Source organism: Notechis scutatus, chromosome 1 (genome assembly GCF_049901735.1).
Source record: "Notechis scutatus isolate UNSWTSFEM ecotype Mainland chromosome 1, rNotScu1.2, whole genome shotgun sequence".
Lineage (NCBI taxonomy): Eukaryota > Metazoa > Chordata > Lepidosauria > Squamata > Elapidae > Notechis > Notechis scutatus.
In genome coordinates, this window is record NC_142009.1 from 202,313,189 (window position 1) to 202,334,299 (window position 21,111).

The 21,111-nt window shown below is 39.1% G+C and overlaps 1 protein-coding gene across 1 annotated transcript in view; it reads right to left on the bottom strand.

Moving 5' to 3' along the window:
- LYPD6 (LY6/PLAUR domain containing 6) overlaps positions 1–20,595 on the bottom strand; it is a 68,717-nt gene extending 48,122 nt beyond the window's left edge. Inside the window, exons 1-2 of the mRNA XM_087950056.1 lie at positions 20,476–20,595; positions 5,325–5,418 (exon numbers count right to left, since the gene is read on the bottom strand). The gene's annotated coding sequence lies outside the window, so the exon portion shown is untranslated. The remainder of the gene's footprint in view (positions 1–5,324; positions 5,419–20,475) is intronic.
- Positions 20,596–21,111: the final 516 nt, after the last annotated feature.

Here is a 21,111-nt window from a genome sequence, read left to right on the forward strand (position 1 = left end):
GCCCTCCCGAGGTCCATTTTCCCTGGCAGAGGGTTGCAGGACGTCGTCGCAGCCACCCAAGCTACGCTTTCGCTGTAGAGGCACCGCGGCAGAGGTGGTATTCAGCAGGTTCTGACCAGTTCTAGAGAACCGGTAATGGAAATTTTGAGTAGTTCAAAGAACCGGCAAATACCACCTCTGACTGGAGATGTTACAGTATCCTTCCCCTGCCACGCCCACCAAGCCACATCCACAGAACCGGTAGTAAAAAAATTTGAATCCCACCACTGCACCACGGGCCAGTCCTTTACTGTTTCCAGGGTAGTCCTGCAGGCCAGATCAAAGCACCTCGCGGGCTGCATCTGGCCTCTGGGCCTTGAATTTGACACCCTTCTGATAGATGAAACTAAAACAAAGACATTACCTCCCTCTGCTACCCTGATTGAGCACATGCTCTGTGGACATTCATTCTGCCCAGGCTCCCGTCTAGACAAAGTAAAAACAAATTCTGGCAACAACAACACCCCAAGTTCCCCTAAATTTCTGTTCATCTTTAAATGGGCTCCCAGAAAGCTGAAGCTCCCAGTCTGAGCACTTCTAACCTTTGTAGCTGAGAAGATCTTTTTATTTGGAACCCTTCCAAATCATAAGCCAACCATCTAAAAAATATCCAAGTTACCCAGGAGCTTGCCCTTCCTGAAACCATCATCTGTGAACTATCCTCAAATATCACAATTCGATTCTTACTATGTTACAGAGCACCTGATTATGACATCGAACATGTAAACAAGCTAAATACATTATTAACATGGGCTGCATCCTGCCCATACCCTTTTATCCTTCTTGGTGATTTCAATCTACCTCATATTAACTGGACCCTAAATGATTGTACAACTGAAATCATACACACAACCTTCTACAATGCTATTACAAATCTGGGACTGGAACAACTAGTAATCAACAACACTAGACTAAACAACTGCCTCGATCTCATCTTCTGCAACAGTTTGAACCTAATTTACGGAATACAAACTAAAGAACCCTTTTCCAGTAGTGACCACAATATGATCGACTTTTGTCTCAACATACATCCACACAAAAATCACCACAATGATGTAATCCCCTATTGTAACTTCAAAAAAGGCAACTATGATCTTATAGACAACGATCTCTCATCCCTTGATTGGCAATCTCTATTCACTGGATGCAATACCGTTGAAGACCATTATAACATATTTTTACTTGAAGTCAAAAGAGTCATCAAACTATATGTTCCAACAACAACTCCCAAAACAAAACAAAAAAGCAGATTACCCATATCAATAAGGAAACTTCAATCCAAAAAGAGATCACTCTGGCGGAAAAACAAATCTGGTCACGTTGCCAATTTCAAAAACCGATACAAAAATTTATGCCACCAGATAAAGACTGAATGCACCAATTATCACATTAAACAAGAGGAAAACCTTCTAAGCACCAATTCCACCCGAGCTTTTTACAATTTTGTAAACAACAAACTAAAAGACTCAAGGTCCATCCCTCCCTTGATAGGACCTGATGGTAAAGACTGCAACGATGACACCATTAAAGCCAACATCTTTAACACATTCTTCGGCTCAGTATTTGTAAACAGCAATGGATCATGCCCAGTATTTCCTAGCCGTACCACAGATAACAACAATGATCTAATACATATCGATTTCGCAGAAGACAATGTCGAAAAATCACTACGCAATCTAAAACCATCTCTATCTATTGGACCGGATGGAATATGTGCCTATTTCTTAAGAAAGCTATCCACTGCCATAGCCAAACCTCTAAGCATAATCTTTGAAAAATCTTTCAGGACCAGCTCCTTGCCTAACCTATGGTCACAAGCCACAGTCATCCCCATCTTCAAAAAGGGAGACCCAAGCCTAGTTGAAAATTACAGGCCAATCTCCTTATGCTGCGTCACCTGTAAAGTCATGGAATCAATTATTAACCAATCCATCATCCTCCACTTAGAGTCAAACAACCTACTCTCCAATAAACAATTTGGTTTCAGAAAAAACTATCCTGTAATCTGCAACTCTTACACTGCAAAAACATATGGACGACACAACTCGACCAGGGCAAAGCAATTGACGCAATCTACATAGACTTCTGTAAAGCCTTTGATTCAGTGGTACACGACAAACTACTCCTAAAAATAAAATCCTACGGTATCTCTGGACAACTGAATAACTGGATAGAAGCATTCCTGTCAAACAGACAACAAATGGTCAAAATCGGGAGCGTTCTATCAAATCCAGTACCTGTCAATAGTGGTGTCCCCCAGGGCAGTGTTCTAGGACCAACTCTCTTCATACTCTACATAAATGACCTCTGTGATCATATTAAGAGCAATTGCGTTCTCTTCGCTGATGATGTAAAGCTGTTCAATACCACAGACAATACTGCTACCTTACAAAAAGACCTTGACTATGTATCTGAATGGTCAAACAAATGGCAACTCCAAATCTCAACAAATAAATGCTCTGTCTTACATATTGGCAAAAAAAATCAGAAAATAAAATACAAGCTGAATAGTCAAGATCTTGTTGATGACCCAAGCTCTGTAAAGGACCTTGGAATACTCACCTCTAATGATCTAAGTGCTAGAGCCCACTGCAACTACATAGCCAAAAAGGCATTAAGAGTTGTTAACCTAATCCTACGTAGCTTTTTCTCTGGTAATATCACACTACTAACCAGAGCATACAAAACATTTGCTAGACCAATACTCGAATACAGTTCATCAGTCTGGAAGCCTCATTACGTATCTGATATTAGCACAATTGAGAAAGTCCAGAAATATCTCACAAGAAGAGTTCTCCACTCTTCTACTCGTTGTAGAATACCTTATGCCACCAGACTTGAAATTCTAAAACTAGAAAACCTTGAATTACGCCGTTTTCGGTCTGACCTAAGCATGGTATATAAAATCATACATTGCAATATCCTACCTGTCAATGAATACTTCAGCTTCAACCATAACAACACAAGAGCACACAATAGATACAAACTCAAAGTAAACCGCACCAAACTTGATTGCAAGAAATACGACTTCAGCAATAGAGTGGTCAATGTCTGGAATACTCTACCCGACTCTATAGTCTCTTCCCCAAACCCCAAAAACTTTAACCTTAGACTATCTACTATTGACCTCACCCCTTTCCTAAGAGGTCTGTAGGGGGCGTGCATAAGCGCACCATTGTGCCTACCGTCCCTGTCCTATTGTTTCTCTTATTCTTTTATTTTTCTTTTATGTACCCATTTCATGTATTCACAACTATGTATACACTTATACTTATTATCTTGTAAACAATTGGCAAATCAAATAAATAAAAATAAATAAAAATAAATAAGCACCATGCTGGTTCTTGCTAAAGCACTACTAGTAGCCCAAAGGAAGACTGAAATGTGCTTTACGTGGTAATAAAACAGCTGTGTAGCATCTGGGATTCAAAGGCAAAAGATACTTTGCAGGGCATAGACATGTAAATTTAGCACTTGTCTGCAATGCCTTAAAGTATCTGCACACCTTTTCTATAATTCAGACTCTCTTTTATATGCCAGCAAGTTCTAGAAGCCCATTTTATATCATTTATTTAAAGATCGAGAGCCAGCTATTTATATGGACAACTTTATGAAGATTGCTGTCACGTGATCTTTAAATAAATGATATAAAATGGGCGTCTAGAATTTGTTGGTATAAAGTCAAGTCTTCACTGGAGATTTTAGGGATGCATTTACTGCCCACAAGCTTATGAGGAAACTTTTAAATTCATTTCCAAACTGGGACACAAAGTTAATCCCTGGGTTTAATTAGAGGATAGGTTTCAGCACTATTGTTCAAAGGGTAATGACAACCATTCTTTCAGTAAGCAAGAAGAATGTCACAAATGGAGAATAACACAAATCATGCTTTAAAAAAAAGAAAAGAAACAATGCAGTGCGTTAACACGATTTCCAATTGGAATTCCTTGGAATGATGTAAATTGGAAACCATAGGTGGAAAATGCATTTGGCTGGGATACATGTTACCTCAAACTCAACAGTCTGTGAAATAGAGAGAACAGTTAAACTGTGATGAAGAGCTTTGTAATTTTTGACTTTGGCTCTGCAGGGGTCTTCCTTTTCAGGATGATTTATTATGTCACTCACTTCAGACTGTGATATATTTGATGCCTCATTCACTGGTAAGAAAAGAAAGCCTGGATCCATGACCTCAAGCCTTACTTATGCACCCATTATTGACTGGCCCAAGTTCAGTCAATGAACATAATGCGAATACTAATGTATTATATATACAGGTAGTCTTCAACTTACAATCACAATTGAGCCCAACATTTCTGTTGCTGAGACATTTGTTAAGTGAGTTTGTCCCATTTTACGACCTTGTTTGCCACAGTTGTTAAGTGAATCATTGCAGTTGACAAGTTAATAACCCAGTTGTTAAGTGAATCTGGCTTCCCCATTGACTTCTTGTCAGCAGGTCGCAAAAGGTTGACATGACCTTGGAACAAGCAACGGTCATAAACATGAACCAGTTGTCAAGCTTCTGAATTTTGATCATGGGGATGCTGCAACAGTCATAACTGTGAAAAATTATTATAACAGCACTTTTTTTTAGTGCCATTGTAACTGTAAACGATCACTAAACGAACTGTTGTAAGTTGAGGACTACCTGTATATGGAGCCAGATTTCCTGACTGAGATATCATTTGCTGCAAGATATCAGTAAGACTACATTGCCGTAGGAGTTAACAATACAGTGCAAGACAACAACACAAAGCAATCTTGAGGTTTAACACAAGAAACTGAAGGCCAAAGCCAGGCACTAACACTGGCCCCTTAGCAGGGGTGGGCTTCAAAATTTTTAGCAAAGGTTCTCTGCCTGGTTGCTGGATGGGCGTGGCCATGGTGGGCATGGCCTAGTCGGCCTCCTGCACCATGGCAGGGGAGGGCCAAACCGGGCTCGGGAGGCTTTCTTCGAGCCTCCGGGAGGGCAAAAACAGCCTCCCCGGGCTCTGGACGCTCTCTGAAAGCCTGAAAGAGGCCCATTTCCGGCCTTCCTGAACTTCCGGGAGGCCTATTTTTAGCCCTACCTGAGCCTCTGTGCACACCCTGCCTTTACCTGCATCCAAAATGAGTCACTTGGGGCTCCTGGGAAGGGTGGAGTGGGCGGGGCCAGCCAGGAGTGGGATTTGAGGATTATCTGAACTGCACAGAATCTTAGCTAGAGGCTCTCCCAAACCCCTGCGAACCCCCAGCAGCCCACCCCTGCCCCTTAGCACTATCACTGAAGACCAGGGTCTCACCCGCTTCCTATCCCTTGTTGTCCAATTTACGGTTCTTCACAGGTTGTGATCATTAGAATCTGTCTGTTGGTTTGCTGAAGACACATTTCAAATCCTGAAATACATAAATGTTAACACACAAATGTTAATTGCAGATAATGCTACAATTTCCTCCTTACTTACTTGGGCTTATTCTAAGCATGTTTTATTATCTGAAAGGGTTACAGGTTGCAATGGTTCTCAAAACCCATTCTCATTGTACTCCAGGAAAAAAAAATTGTTAAGGGGGGGGGGGGAAGGGGGGGGGAGGATTTCAGATTTCATTTAATTTTTCCAGGAGAAATTGGGAGAACACACAGAATGTTAACATTAATTTCATCCATGGAAAACAGTTTATTTTAGAATGAGGAAGATGTTTTTAAAGTCAAGTGTTTAGTCACTCAGCATACATATTATGATTTGGGGAGGTGGAGAAAGAAACCTGCAGCAGAACAATCGTAACCAAAGTTGTAATTAAAATACATGAATATGCTTATATACTTTTATACTGAGTCTGTACAAAACTACTTCTCAAATCAGCTGACTTTCACAGATTAAAAAATGTTGTAATGTCAATTTTAGGGTTGTTGTTTTTTCTTTCCAGATGGCAAAAATGAAGGTTCATGTGTCTCAGTAGTACAAAACAGTGGTGTTAAAATATATTCCTACTTCCAGCTTGACTTGCACATAATTGTAAGGGTTCGTTCTGAAATAACGTTTGTCAAACTTGTCAACTTTAAAATGGGTAGACTTCAAGTTCCAGAATTCCCTATGCCTGGCTATTTTGGGAGTTGAAGCCACACATCTTAAAGTTGTCAAGCTTGGAGATCACTGATCAAGCATGATTGGCTGGAATAATCTCTGATAAATGGCATTATATTTCTGAGGAAACATGCACAATGTTTTTAAACAAAAGAGGAGTGGTCCTAAAATGTTTTGTTCTAGTGGTTCTAAAATGTTTAAACGATTTGTTTTCTGAATATTGCAAATTATTCCAAAGAGCATATTTTAATGCTTTCATACATGAAGCGTTTTACATTAGGGTTAGACATTAGTAAAATTTCATAAGGAAATTTCAAATGTCATCATTTTTGCTCAGTCTATCTTCCCCTTCATCCCCAACCCCAGTTAGAATAAAATGGCTTCAAAATATCTGGAAATCTTATCATCTGTTTTCAAGGAAAAGATTTTGTTTAAAAAAAAAAAACAGAGGAAAAAAACAGTACAGGAAAATGCATCATGATAACCACTTCATTAAAAAAAATCTACCTAAAGTTCATTAATAACAATAAATATTCTCTCTTCTTCCGCTCAAACCAGACTAATTTAGATTACTCCTTAGTTCTGGTTTCCATAAAGCCTGGAGCGGAGAGCAATCTTCCCAATTATATGAGATCATACAAATTTTGTGCCAGTTTCAACCATGTAAACCCATGTTATACAGTGCTTCCTATTCCCCAGTTAAAGGACCCTACCTTTGAAGTCAGTATAAGTAGAAAACTGGTATCAAATGTGCAGAAGAAGCTATGAAGCATAATAGAAATAACACTCTACGCCTTTGAGTGATAATTGTCTTGCTGCTACAGAATCATCTCTGTTCTTCAAAAGGATGATGAGAGAGTGAGGGGTGGGGAAGAGAAACACCTCAAACTTCTCGAAACTAATCTTCCAGTGAACTCCCTTAAACAAATAATGTCCAACAGGATATTGCTAGGAAAAATTAAAATAAAAGCAAAAATCAGACACACATAAGTTATATAATCTAACCCTGAAGGATTGCCAGTGTCATACTAAAGTAGATCTGGTGCCCTCCACATCTCTTGAAGTATAATTCCCAATGTTTTTTTCAGGTACTATTTTTCATGGGAACAGTAAAATAAAAGGATGGTGAACTGATCTGAAATTGCTCTGAAACTGCACTAGAGGTAGTCCTCGACTTCCAGTCACAACCGAGCCCAAAACCTCTTGTCGCTAAGTGAAACATTTGTTAAGTGAGTTTGCCCCATTTTACGACCTTTCTTGCCAGCGTTGTGAAGTGAATCACTGCAGTTGTTAACATTAGATAAACTGTTGTTAAGTGAATCTGGCTTCCTCGTTGACTTTGCTTGTTAGAAAGTCACAAAAGGGAATCACGTGACCCCAGGACACGGCAACCGTCATAAATATGAGTCAGCTGCCAAGAGTCTGAATTTTGATCTCATGATCACCGGGATGCTATAATGGCCCTGAGGATGAAAACTGGTCATAAGCAGGGGTGGGATTCTACCTGGTCGAAACGGTTCTATAGAACCGGTTGTTACAATTCAGCGCAGTTTGGCGAACCAGCAAATTGAGCCACTGGCTGGCCCTGTCCCCTCACTTCTTACCTGGTATGCACGCCATCCAACTTGCCTGCATTGTGCCTTTGCCTAATTTTTGGTAAGTTGCTATTTTTCTTTTTTTTCCCCCGACCATCAGCTCTTCCAACTATCAGCTGTGCCAGGAGATTTAGATTAGCTACAAAACAGGAAATTGTTGGATTTCTTGCTTTCTAGCTAATCTAAAAGCAGAGCTGAACCTTCCTTAGGACTGAAGCTTCTATTTTTCAGTGCAGACCCAGGTAGCAGATTGCACAAAGGTAGATCTCTGAGTGAATCTGTGATTCCGTGAGCAACTCAATCTGCCTGCCTGCTTTGCCTGATTTTGGATAAAAGTTGCTCTTTTTTAATAAAAAATTTCAATATTTACATACAAGCCATGTCCAGCCAGTCATGTGACCGCCAAGCCACACCCAGCTAGCAAGCAACGCCCAGTCACATGACCAAGCCACACCCATGATTTGGCCACGCCCACAGAACTGGTTGTTAAGAAATTTGAATCCCACCCTGGTCATAAGTCACCTTTTTCAGTACCGTTGTAACGCTGAATAATCACTACACCGTTGTAAGCCTAGGACTACCTACCGTATATTGTACAGAGAAGGGACATAAATTTTAGGCTCTAATTTGATCATAAGTAAAGGACTACCTATAGAGGCAACTTTCACAGTCACTGCTAAGCCCTTGTGTGATCCATATACTGATCTAATTAAGTCACTGGTTAAAACAAACCACGCCTCAGCCAATGTGTAGATGCCAATAACAGCTTGGTTCTAGAGCAGGGGCCTCCAACCTTTTGGGAACCAGGGGCTGGTTCCTTGGAAAAAGGTTTTTCCGCGGACCAGAGCGGATGTGATTTTGTATGCTGCCTGCATCCCGCGGATGGGGCCTCACTTATTTGCGCGGCCTAGTTGCTGACACGGAACATGGGTTGGGACCCCTGCTCTAGAGCTTCACCACATAAAGATAGAATGATTTTTAGATTAAAAGTTCCAGGTCCACCAAAGTCATTTCCTATTCAAGCTATACAGCCCACAGAATACTATCAATAGATTTGTACCCAGGACCATCTTTAGAACTGTAATTGGAGCCTCTGGCACAAAGCTAATTTTTACCCATCAGGCATTACTTCAGTGATGAAAGAGTCATGTTTCCTAGCCAGGGAACCTCGGAATTTAGTAAGGAAGTCTATTCCTTACTGAACAGTTTTTCAGCTAGACAAAAGTGGTGCCATTTAACATGAACGTATTAAGCAACACAATTAACTAAGCGAAATAAAGAGGCCTTAACAATGCTTGTTAAGTAATTGGATGCTTTGGAAAGCTAATCAAGTGCAAACTAAAATCTTTCTTTTTTTAATGTTTATCAAAATAAATGTTCTTTACAGCTGATGATAGAAAAAGAAGATGAAAAAAAGGAAAAGTAGAAAAAGAAATTGGCCCAACCTAACCCTGTATTTTTCAATGGAGTTCATAAGAAAACCAAATTAACAAAACAATCCTTTTCCTGAAATGTGAGAAAACTAGCGTTTTTGTACACTGATACAGTATCTTATATACACTTCTCATAAACAAGCCTCTTTGTTCACTTTGCTGGCAACTCTGGAATTAAGAAATATGCAGAACTTTCATCTCCGTATCTTAGGTTTTAGTCCAGGTCTCATATAAAGGCGCTTTTGGGTAAGTTACTCTTTCTGTCAATAGCTTAAGGATGGAAGGGAGGCAAACTGCATTATTAGTTGCCAGTACAAATTCTTCCTTACTTTTTTCACCAAGCACACTCAATATCTTTTTGAATAGTCTCAAACGGCAAGTTTGCTTCTAGGCCAACCTTTAGCAGTCTCCAAAGCTGAAGAATTGTGTACATGTTTGCTAAGAGAGTTCAGTCTGACTTCAACACTGGTGTGTATACAATTGCACTTTAAAGCTTCAGAACACCTTTATGTGAACAAGGTGTTCAAGCAAAAATATAGAATATTTGTGCAACCATTATACACGTCCATTTTTTTTCCAGCAGGATGCAATGCATTATCAGTGATAGCCATTGTTTCAGGAGCTCTAAAACAGCATTTGTTTCGAAGTGTTTGCAGTGTGTACTCATTAAATGTTTGCCACATGAAAAGAACTAGTGTAGGTCAACTTCTTAAGTACTGTACATCCACTACTTTAATCTTTACCCATGCCATGGACTTTGACAAGAATATACACAGATATATATTCTGAACAGAACAGAACAATTAGAGTACACTTGTATTAGCTCTATTAAAACCTCCCCATTGAACTATGTCAACAGCAGTAAAATGTACATATTTTAGTCTTTTAAGATTATTTATTCATAGTTGAAGTCAAAACAATTTTCATTTTGTGGATTTTATGTGCACTTAATCCCAATTGCTCTTGGCATCTTATAAAAGTATAAGCGTACAAAAAATATTTTATATTTTTATATAATTCTATATATCTTGATAAAAGCTCTTCTAAAACTTGACGAGACATGAGTATTTTTGTGTGTGTGTGTGTGTGCGTGCGCACACAAGCACACGTGTCTATCATATATTCCCCTGGAAAGTGGGAGGGCTGCAGAAATACACTCCAAAGTTATGCTAATTGGTTTGGGCTGATTACATCATAAAGCTTTTAGCCATTTTTATACACTGGGGAAGAGTGAGTAACTCTCCGTCATTGCACATAACTAATATGTAATTAATAAAAATTACATGATGTATCCATGGCAGCAAATCACAAGTCTCTTAAATCGCTGAATAGTTTGCCAATCAACATTCTTGGCACACTCTAATTTCACTAAGATATGAAGTACAATCAATGAGCCTATAGGGAATTAATTTGTATTTCTAACTAAATTGGACTTTGATCAATGTACAATATCAATGTACATTTATTGTGGAGTCCTTGGAGCTCTCTGAGCTTGGGAGTTTGCTTGCAGACATCTCATTACCCAACCAGGTAACGTCAACTAATGAATGTGTGGTTTGCTCCCTGTTTATATGCAGTAGGTTGCCCTGTCAGTGTGTCAGCCCTCTCAGGCAAACCAGATAGGAAACACAACCAGATGAGCTAATTCTATTTTATTTTAAGATCACATGAACAGAATCTTGTATGTCTAAAGGTGCAAATTTTCTGCTGCCACTTTTAACCTCACAATCAAATTAGAGTGGGTTCTTCCTAAGTTTCTTTCCATCACACTTACTAGCACTGATGATGTTATCTAGACAAGTAATGAAATGTCTGCAGCAAACAACCAAACTCACGAGAGTACCAAGGACTCCACAGTTCAACCCTTGGCTACATAGATTCTCTTCTGTTACTGTGTGCTTATTATTAAGTATAGTTTTCTGTTTGTCCAGAAAATACCAGTATCTTTATGGACATTGTGTCTGAATAATCAAGAGTTATCTTGAACCCTTACTGTTAAGAGTTTTACTTTGCAGTCTCTGTCTTACTTGAATACCCATTTATTAAAAAGTTAATAATAAAGAAAAATAAGTTGCAGATAAATGTTCACCAGATTAGATAAATCCAAAAAAAAAAAAAAAAGGATTGTTACCTTGTTTGAGGATCCTTTAGAAATGTTATGATCCATGTGGATATCTCTGTGCATCTCAGATATCTAAAGAAGCAGCTAATATGGTGCCAAGCTATAGACCGATCAGGAAACCTTAGGTGAAAGTATCTTAGCTATGCCAGCAGATATCTTGCATCACAATCATAGATCAATGTTGAATATGAAATTTAACAATCCATTATGACACAATATTTTTTTAAATTAGCCAATTATAGAAAATTGGTATATTATTTGATACACATCTGTTGTTTTTTAATTTGGCAGCCACATGTCTGTCTATGTGACTATTGCTATTAACAATGCAGTTCTAAAAACAAAATTCCTCCCACTCTGTTTCCCAAATGCTATATTGGAAATAAGCGTTCAGTATGAGTAGCATCAAAATGGCTATTGATATGAGAAGCACTATAGAAGAAAACCAGCCATATATTTCTGGTTTCTGCCAATACTGTTGATGAAATAAGAGAACATGTATGACAACTAAAAAAAGTAGGAGGAGGAAAGAGTATTAGGTATGTTTGCTACCTTGAGCTATTTACAGAACTAATAAAGGAGGGATTAAAATCATTTTTTTAAAATCCAACTATGCCCACACTTGCACCTTGTTTGCACAACATTCATTTTGCACTAGATTTTGGAGAGGCAACAGGTAAATGAAAAAAGGGAAATATTTTTGTACAAAGGTAAGGAGCCTTTAGCTGAAACAATTTTTTCCCCCACATCTGCATGCATGGTGCTACTGGACTGCAAACTCATCCATAGCTTATTAATTTCTACTTGTTGAAGAAAATTTGATGATGGTATGGGCAGCTATGATGTAGAATTATTAAACATAAATTTAAAAGTTTCAGAAGCAGCAAAACATAAATACAGAAATGTTAAAACAAATGGTCTTCGGGTCATTATGAAATAGTCACCATACAATCTAGAACTGCCAGAAAAAAAAAGAAATCCAGGGAAAACTTGAAACTACAGAAAGGTTAAGGAATCTGAATACTACTGCAGAAAGATTGGGATTTTATTCAGCATTGTTTTCAATCAAGGACTCACTTACAAATTTTGACACTTTTTGTAGTCATGTAACAAAATAATTGTAGACAACTATGCAAAGACAGATTGTTCAATGAAACTATAAACAATTCATTGATTTTAACTATACATAGTCCTCAAATTGCAACCCTAATGGCACCAGCCCATTACGGTTGTAAGTTGTGACAGTCATACAGTGAGTTACCCTTATGACTGACTTGATTTTATCAATTTTTTTACAGCAATTGTTAAGCAAACTCCACAATGGTTAAGGAAGACAATTGTTTGCAAGAGATTGATTTTGCCCAAAACAAATGGAAGTAAATGCCACATCATCATAAAACACGATCACATGACTGTGGGATTTAGCAAATGGCCGTAAATGCAGGCCAGTTGCCAAGCGTCCAAAATGAGATCACATGACTGCGGGGAGGGGAGGCAGCCAACAGAACTTCAGAACCAAGTACCCCTAGGGAAGACCATTGTAACTTTGAACAACTGCTAAGCAACCAGTCACAAGTCAAGGACTAACTGTAAAGATGTCAAGCTTTTAACCACGGTAGGAAAAAAATCATTTTGGCAGATTCAGGAATATTTTTTAAAAAACTATTGTTAGAAGCCACTGTAGGCAGATATTAAGTACTTGCAAAGAGACTATTTCTTTTAAGCTTGCATGTTTTGGTAACTTGTGCCTTGTTTGTTACATAATCTACAATTGTGCATAACCTTATGAATTATGCACTGTTCAAGTATGAAATCAGACAGAGAAAAGACCAGCACAATAGAGATGCACAAACTTTTCACAGTAAACATTAACAGCGTTGTTAAAATTCCATGCCACCAATCAGCTAAAGTATATTTCTTTCAAGTAGTAACTGTGTAGAAAATACTGCCTCTAATTCAAAACTTCTTTTATTGGCTCTATCTTACTCTCAGAGAAGGATAGGTTGATTGGAACATAGGACTGTGGCCAAACCCTCATCACTGGACATTTTCCCTGGAGAAACTATATTGGTCCTTCCTTGTTTAGCTTGAGGCAAGCCATTAATATTCTGTTTCATACTTGAATACCATTTTTACTACATTTTTAGCATGTTATTTGAGGCAAGATTCTTCAATGTATTTTAATCTGTATGTAACCTTAGAAGGCCAATTTGGGCTAAGAAGGAACTAACATTCTTATCCAATTAATTAAAAAGCTACATTATTTGGGTTTTGATCGGTAATAATCAAATAATTCTATAGCCTGTCATAGCTGAAAAAACAGAGGGCAGGTAAGAATGGAACAAAATGTTTTGCACGTGAATTTAGTTTGCTCCATGTTCCTCATCTAAGGAGCTTTTCAGGGCCTTGGTAATCATTTTTCTCTTCGTTTCCTTTCAGCTGCTAGCCAAAACAAATATTTTGTTTGCTGGTTGTTAAATATATTCCCGGTGAGCCTTCAGGAAGCTTACTAGCATAGTGATGGGTCCAGGACCTTAGGCTGAGTATCAGAATAACTGAGCATTTAAATACATTTTAATACCTTTAGGCCATTTTGCATGGCACAGCAAACAAACAAGGTTTACAAGAATTTAACATTCTAACTAACCCGTCCTCATAAAATACAGAAATGTGTTAAAACTTCAGAACTCATCTTTAAGAACACCTAGAGGTTTTATTTCATGAAAAATTTAAAAAATGTACATAATATTATGCTAATTGACTCTGTTTATATGCTGGAGATACCAGAACAATTTTCTAATGCTAATGCCAAATGGCACATTTGCCAGTTGCATTACAGGTGGTATGTTGTGGATAAAAAAGTACATCCACAGTATCAACTGCCATCATGAGAGATCTATCTGGTAAAGTAGGTGTAAGTGTACATGGTGTAAAAAATGTAAAAGTCTACACAGATTTGCACTTAAACAAACTGGATGTAGCAATAGCACTTAGCAACAGCACTTAGACTTATATACCGCTTCACAGTTCTTTACAACCCTCTCTAAGCTGTTTACAAAGTCAGCATATTGCCCCCAAAAAACTGGGTCCTCCTTTCCATCCTCGGAAGGATAGAAAGCTGAATCCACCTTTAGCCAGTCAGAATTGAATTGCTGGCAATCGGCAGAGTTAGCCTGCAATACTGCATTCTAACCACACCACAGCTGTCACTGTAAACGCATGACAAAATTATTTACGGCACACCCACCATATGGAATAATGTATACAGTTTCAATTTTCTCTAGGGTTGCCACTGATTGGGGAGAGATACTGTAGGTCTTCCTGGGTGGGATGAATAAAGGAACCTGAGAGTACATGATCTGTATATTATATTATATATACATTGTATAATCCTACCCAATTTACTAATGCCAATGAAGGTCAATCCAGTTAAAGCAAAAAGGCATGATATTCAGCAGCAGTGATTCAGAAAGATGCTGGAGGCAAATGATCACTTTAGAGACAACAGCAAAGGCATGATTTCATACTGAGGAGAAAGCAGTAATAAACCACTCCTGTATTTTACCATGGAACCTACAAGGATAGACAATATAAAATACATGACAATATAGTGCCTGATGATACACAGTTAGGATGCCATTCAAAATGGAGTTGAGGAAGAGTTGAGGATGTTTCAAAGCATTATTGGTGTTTAGCACTGGTTAAATTAAAACCTTCCAGATGTCTAAAATACAAAGCTGCAGATTTACAGTGAGGACGTGGAATGTAAAAAAGCATGAATAGGGGAAAACTCAAGACAAGAAAAGATAAACATCAACTGCACGTTAAATGGACTGAACTGGGCTTGAATATTTTTGGTTGGAAGAACAGAGTGATTACTACTCAGGACATAAAAAAGAAGGAAGCTACCATATTGTTTCCATAGTCAGAATGGATAAAGCAGGGATAGTACTTCAATACAATGCAATCAGTGACAATAATATCAGACTTTAGAGTCAACCTTTTAATATCATGATTATCTAAGTTTATCCTCCAAGCATTAATAGAGAAAAGGAGGAGGTTGACGATGGTCCGGGTTGAACTGGTCCAGTTCAATCTGAAATCAACACATGTTGATTTGCTACTTGTGCTTGGAGACTGCCACAGTTGAAAATGTTAAGTAGGAAAACAAAGTTGGAATGTACGGTCTAAGAAACAGAAATGAAGGAAGAGAATGATTATAGTTTCTGCCGATACAATGGTGTTTTTTTTCTGAAATTACTTTTTCCAGCACCAGAAAGACTTCATTTTTCAATCACAATATTTTTCCAGCCCATTTTTATTTTCAAGAACACATGCCAACAATAACACAAAATAGACAATAGTGAGCTTTTCAAATTCCACCATAAAAGCATATAAAGTTCCTAAAGGACCAGGCTGAGCGAATGTCCTTAAGAAAATCTATTTGTGCAGCTGGTCAGACATTGCCTTGATGGCATATAATCATAATCAATGATACAATTTCAATGACACCATATGAATGACAGAAACATGTATAGGGAACAAAAAGCAAGTTATGTTCTTTTCTCTTCCCATTACTTTTACTGGTTGATATCACAGAAGGAATTCATGCTCGTAAGTCTTGTTCAAACAATACAATATAAAGGCTGTGTTAACCATTAAATGCTCCTTGTGCATTGAATAATTAAGTCCAACTAACAGATATACAACTAGTGCAAAACCACAACAAATAAATTTTAGCATGAAAAAGAAAGCAATACAGTAATTATTTTTGGAATAAATACTTTCAGAATTTTTGAAATTTACAATAACATCTGTTTTTGATCTCATTGTCAAGTCAACTTCTGAAGCTTGGTACTCTATGCTAACTTAAAAGGTTTTCAACGCTTAGGATGGTTAATTTAATTTGGTCCATAATTTTTAAACAAAACAACTTATTTTGCATCTCCTAAGCTAATATGTGATCAGAACATATTTGTTCCACAGAATGCAAATTCAACTTGAAATTCATACAAAAATTAATAAATTAGAAAAGGCTGCATGAAAAAGTTGTAGGCTGATGTCAAAATTGGATGTAATAAGAGTCTCAACACGTGTCAGATTACATTATAACATTAAATTGTACCTGCTCGAACTGTGACAGATAGCATTAATATTTGACATCCTACTGTCTTTCAAAGTTAACTGAATAATTCTCTCTAATTTCAATTGTGTGGAGAACAATAAACTATAGATTGCATCCAATGGTGCCAAGGGGTTAGGACACTGCATTTACACCTGCCTAAAATGCATAATATTCTAGAGATTACCCTGAATTTAGGATAGATTTTGGGGAACCAATAAAGCTGCAGTGGGCAGGAAGCTGACAACCTGCTGAAATGCAAATGATTAGTTATGAGCACAAAAATACACAAAAAAGATATAAGAAGGTATGCGCTCCAGAGTATACAAACTCTAGAGCATATCTAAAAACTCCTGAGGGTCATTTTATATTCTTCAATCCAAACCTTCATTCATAAAAGTTCTAATCTATTTGATAAATGAGACATTATATCAAGAACGGCACCATAAACTCTGTAAAGCTATGGTGCTTGCAGTCACCACTCTATATTTTTATAGACTTGTTTTATCGAAAACATTATATTCTTGTACAACATTCAATAACATCGGACATTTCTAGCAAGACTGCAAATCACAGAAGCACATCCTCAGACATGATTCTGCAAACATAAATTCAGTTTCCAAGCTCTTGATGAATCCAATTAATGGTGTTCCACCAGCATGATAATCAATTCCAAAGCTGTTCTAAAAAATGAATTAGAAATGGATCACTGGATGTTTTGTAACATATTGGCAGGGTTTCTTATGCTCAAATGCTAATCATCAAAAGTCTCTCAGTTCTCTACCCCCTCCTCCGATCGGCAGTAATTGTTAATATCCTTGATCTGCAGTAACTCGTACATAACTTGGCACAGTGTATATTAAATGGAATGCAATCAATGAATGAGTTCACCCCCCTTACCCAGAGCTCTCCCACCAATTTTCTACCTACTTCTGACTGTTTACAAGACTGAAACAGATCTTGCAAACCAAAAGTTGCCCAAATCTGACATACACTCAACACGCATTGCTCTTAACCATTAGGCTACCCACAAACCTTCCAAGCTAATCAAGTGGATGTAATGTCTGCAAGCATATGAATTATTTCATTTGATTTCCAAATATGAATCACCTTCACTGAACAGAGCCTTTTTTAAAAATATGCTGTCAGATGGTATCAAACAGGTGGTATGATGCCAGTTTTGTAATAGCTCCCTTACATCTGTCATGTGAGAAATGGTAGAGCCGAAAGAGTTTTTGAGAAATAGGGCTTGAAAATATATGCTCAAAATGTTTTATTTTAATAGCTCATCCTCAGCTCCCATGTCACAAAGAGGTTGTGTTAGCCGCTCAAAAAATATATGCCATCCCATTGCTTTCATTTCATCACTGCGGCAGCTGAAGTCAGCTTCACGTGTTCTGGAATGAAGGGATATTTTTTCCCCTCATGTAAAGGAGATGGAGAAGGAGCCCTGAGGTTACTTGGTCAAGATTGTGGACTACCTTGGCTCCATTTGGCCTGGCGGAACCTCTATGGGACTATTCCCCCCTGTACAGTCACTGAGCGTTGAGTCTCCAGGGCCATTTAGCTGCGAGAAAGACAATTTTTTTAATTTAGTTAATTTATATGCCACCCATCTCACAATCATGTGAATCTGGCTTCAAATTGTTAGTCCAAATTGACTTTTTTGTTTAACCTTTCTGGAAGACTAACATGCAGATGGACTATTCCTGTGAAACTAATTCACCGATGATATCATTTGCAGGTTGTTTGGACTACGGCAAGTTGAAATTCTGGTTTCTGTAAACAGGCTTAGAACGTAAGAAAACACAAGAGATAAAACTGTAAAGCTAGATAAATGAATAAACAAGCATTACCTAAGGCAATCCAAAAGATACTGCCAGGCTCAAGCCTGGTGATGAGACAGTGAGAACCAATCAAGTCCAATCCTTTATTTGCTTATACCTACTGGACAGAATCTTTCAAATACTAAAACTCTAACCTACTGGATACATCCTGAGAGATTCTAGGGTGGGGCTAACCCAAACCTACTCCAGCTTGGAACTGCATCTCTTTCTAGGAAAGCTTTGAGTTGACCAAATCCCCCTCTGCTACTGCAGGTGCACATTCCATCCGATGCTAAGCTGTGATTGTGAATAAGCATCAATTCTTGTATTTTCAAGGATTAATCTTTAAAAACAAAGATTCATCCTACTATGATTCGTTCTTTTCGGGGGGCTGGGGGGGGATATACTGTCAGATGCCAAGAGGAACTGCTTTCCGCAGGCTGATATGAAGTCTCACATTATTCTTGGATAATCCTACATAAGGAATTGTTCACTTACTGAAAACATACACCTTTGATGTTTGATAAAACTTCACATCCAATGCTGATAAATATTTAAAAATGGCAAAACGGAATTCACTCTAGAATATGCAGCTTTACCTACCTTAATTACATGTGTAATTTTTATGGCAATTAGCATCTGATTAAATTGTTAAGATAGGCCTTTATGAACAAATGCACATGTAAATGAAGTCTAGTAGTTCAGGTTCATGCAGGTGTATTCATAGTGTCAAAGGTGCTTACTCCCACATAAATGTGCAAAAAATCTACCTGTACAATAGATGATTCTGCTCTAAATGTTGTGTTTTGATTTTTTTTCCTTATATCACTGTTCTCAACTTGTGGTACAAGAGCTGTTAATAGTCCACATTTATAAAGCAGGAGGTTTCTAATGACAATGTTCAATATAATAAATAAATAAATTGCAAGATTTGGGCATCCTCCTTCCACACCACACAGGATTTCAATATCTGCACCCAAGGTTGCACAAACACTTCACAAGCAGAAACACAAAAATCTCATGAAAATTAGGGTATTAAACTTTTTAATAAACGTTTTTAAAATTGTTTGTTTTTTTTAAGGTGTCCTCTCCGGAGTGGGTGGTTATTTGCACTTCCGGCTCCTACCTGATATTGGATCTCAAAGGGGTCTGTTGGTGGTGTGCTCTACATAAAAACTGGAAACTCGTACCTGAAATGATCTTTACTGCATGAAACGCTGCTTATGGTAAAACATTTCGAATGCATTTGTTTCTCACCGAGTACAAACATATGCTAGCTTTCAAAGATTAAATCCACTTCCATTAAACTCTAGAAAGAAGGGGTGGCATTACTGGGAGTGGGGGGAATTAACACCCATTCAAATGTTTGAAGCAAAGCAAATTAATATGGGATGTACACTTCTATTCAGCCGACAGATGAGCTGCCGAGTGAAAATAAGTTTAACAAGGTTCTGCAGCCTTAACGTAGTGCAAATCTTGCAACGTTTGACCCAAAACTGGCTTAAACCCAAGTACTTCATCTGTGCTCCCGTACACACGAACAGTAAACCCGATCGTTCGTCTCTAGCGATTTCCAACGGATTAACAATAAAGGCTGGCCACATACAGGAATAAAACCGCGTGTTAAGGACCCACCCTTTTAAACTTTAAACCTCGGAGTCTTTTTTTTTTTTTAAGTTTTCAGACCCGCGCTAATTCCTGGTCCAGGCTTTGAACTATGTTCTGCAGTCACGGAGAAAAGAAAAGTTTTCCCCCCTTTTTTTTAACTTTTAAAACGCTGATCCGTAAAAAAAAAATGGGGGGGGGGGAGAGGAAAAGAGGAGAGAGAGAATTCCTCGGGTAAATGCGTCTTGCTGCGGTGCTCGACAGCGTCCAACTTCGCCCGAGAAAGCGAGCCTTTCTCTTTCCCGAGCCTTTAAAACCTCGCCCGGGGAGGGGGCAGAGCCCTTGGGCCACCATCCCTTGCCAGTGACACTATTACAAGCAGGAAGCCAACTGCCCAGCAGAAGAAGGAGGGGAGCGCCCCGCTCTTGAGCAGAGCCTTGGACATGGCAACTATGCCCCCCGAAGGCAAAAAAATATTTTTTAAAAAAATAATAATAATAATCATCTGTTGCTGCAGACCGCGCTGAGAATGCAGCGCTCAACAATAAGCCTAGTCCGGGGTTCAACGCCGAGCGCCCCCACATCCTTCACCCTCCTCTGCTCTCAGGCTGGTTCAAAGAAGGGGAAGGGAGCCACGCGACAAGAAAAAACAGCAGCCCTTTACTCACCGGCTCAACGCCCAGACCCCTTCGCCTCCGGCCGGCCGGCCAGCCCGCCTGCCTGCCCGCTTGTCCCCCTTTCCCACGAGCGTACAATGCAGCGAGGCTGGCGGCGTGCACTGCAGTCCTGCCCGGGAACGCTCAGCCTTCCAGACACTTCCCAGCCAGCCAATCAGGAAGGCCCGACTCCACGCTAAATTCTTGGGCTGCTTTGCCATTGGCCGGCCAATTAAGCGAGCCTCGGCGGAGGCGCTGAGAGGAGCCGCGGCGGGGCTCGACGCTCCTCGAGTTGAGGAGTGAGGTGTGAGGAGGGGAGGCCAGAGGTTTGGCTCTGCCGGGCGGTGAGTGTTTGTTGGTCAGCTCGGAGCCGGATAGTCGAAGCCGCCAGGGGTGGGGGTAGCATAACCCACTCCGACGCCTGGTGCCGCAGCTCCGAATCTCTCGAACGGTTCCATGGTCATCTATACGGGGGGGGAAAGGGGGTCCAATTCAGACCTTGGCATCTGATGCCCAGCCTATAGAGTGCGAATCTCCGCCGCCGTTACTACCACCCATGTTTTTTTAGTATCTGAATCCAGACCAACCTCCCACGCAAGGTGGGCTGGGGTGTGGAGGCTTGTCCAAGACTACACGACCCAAACAGCC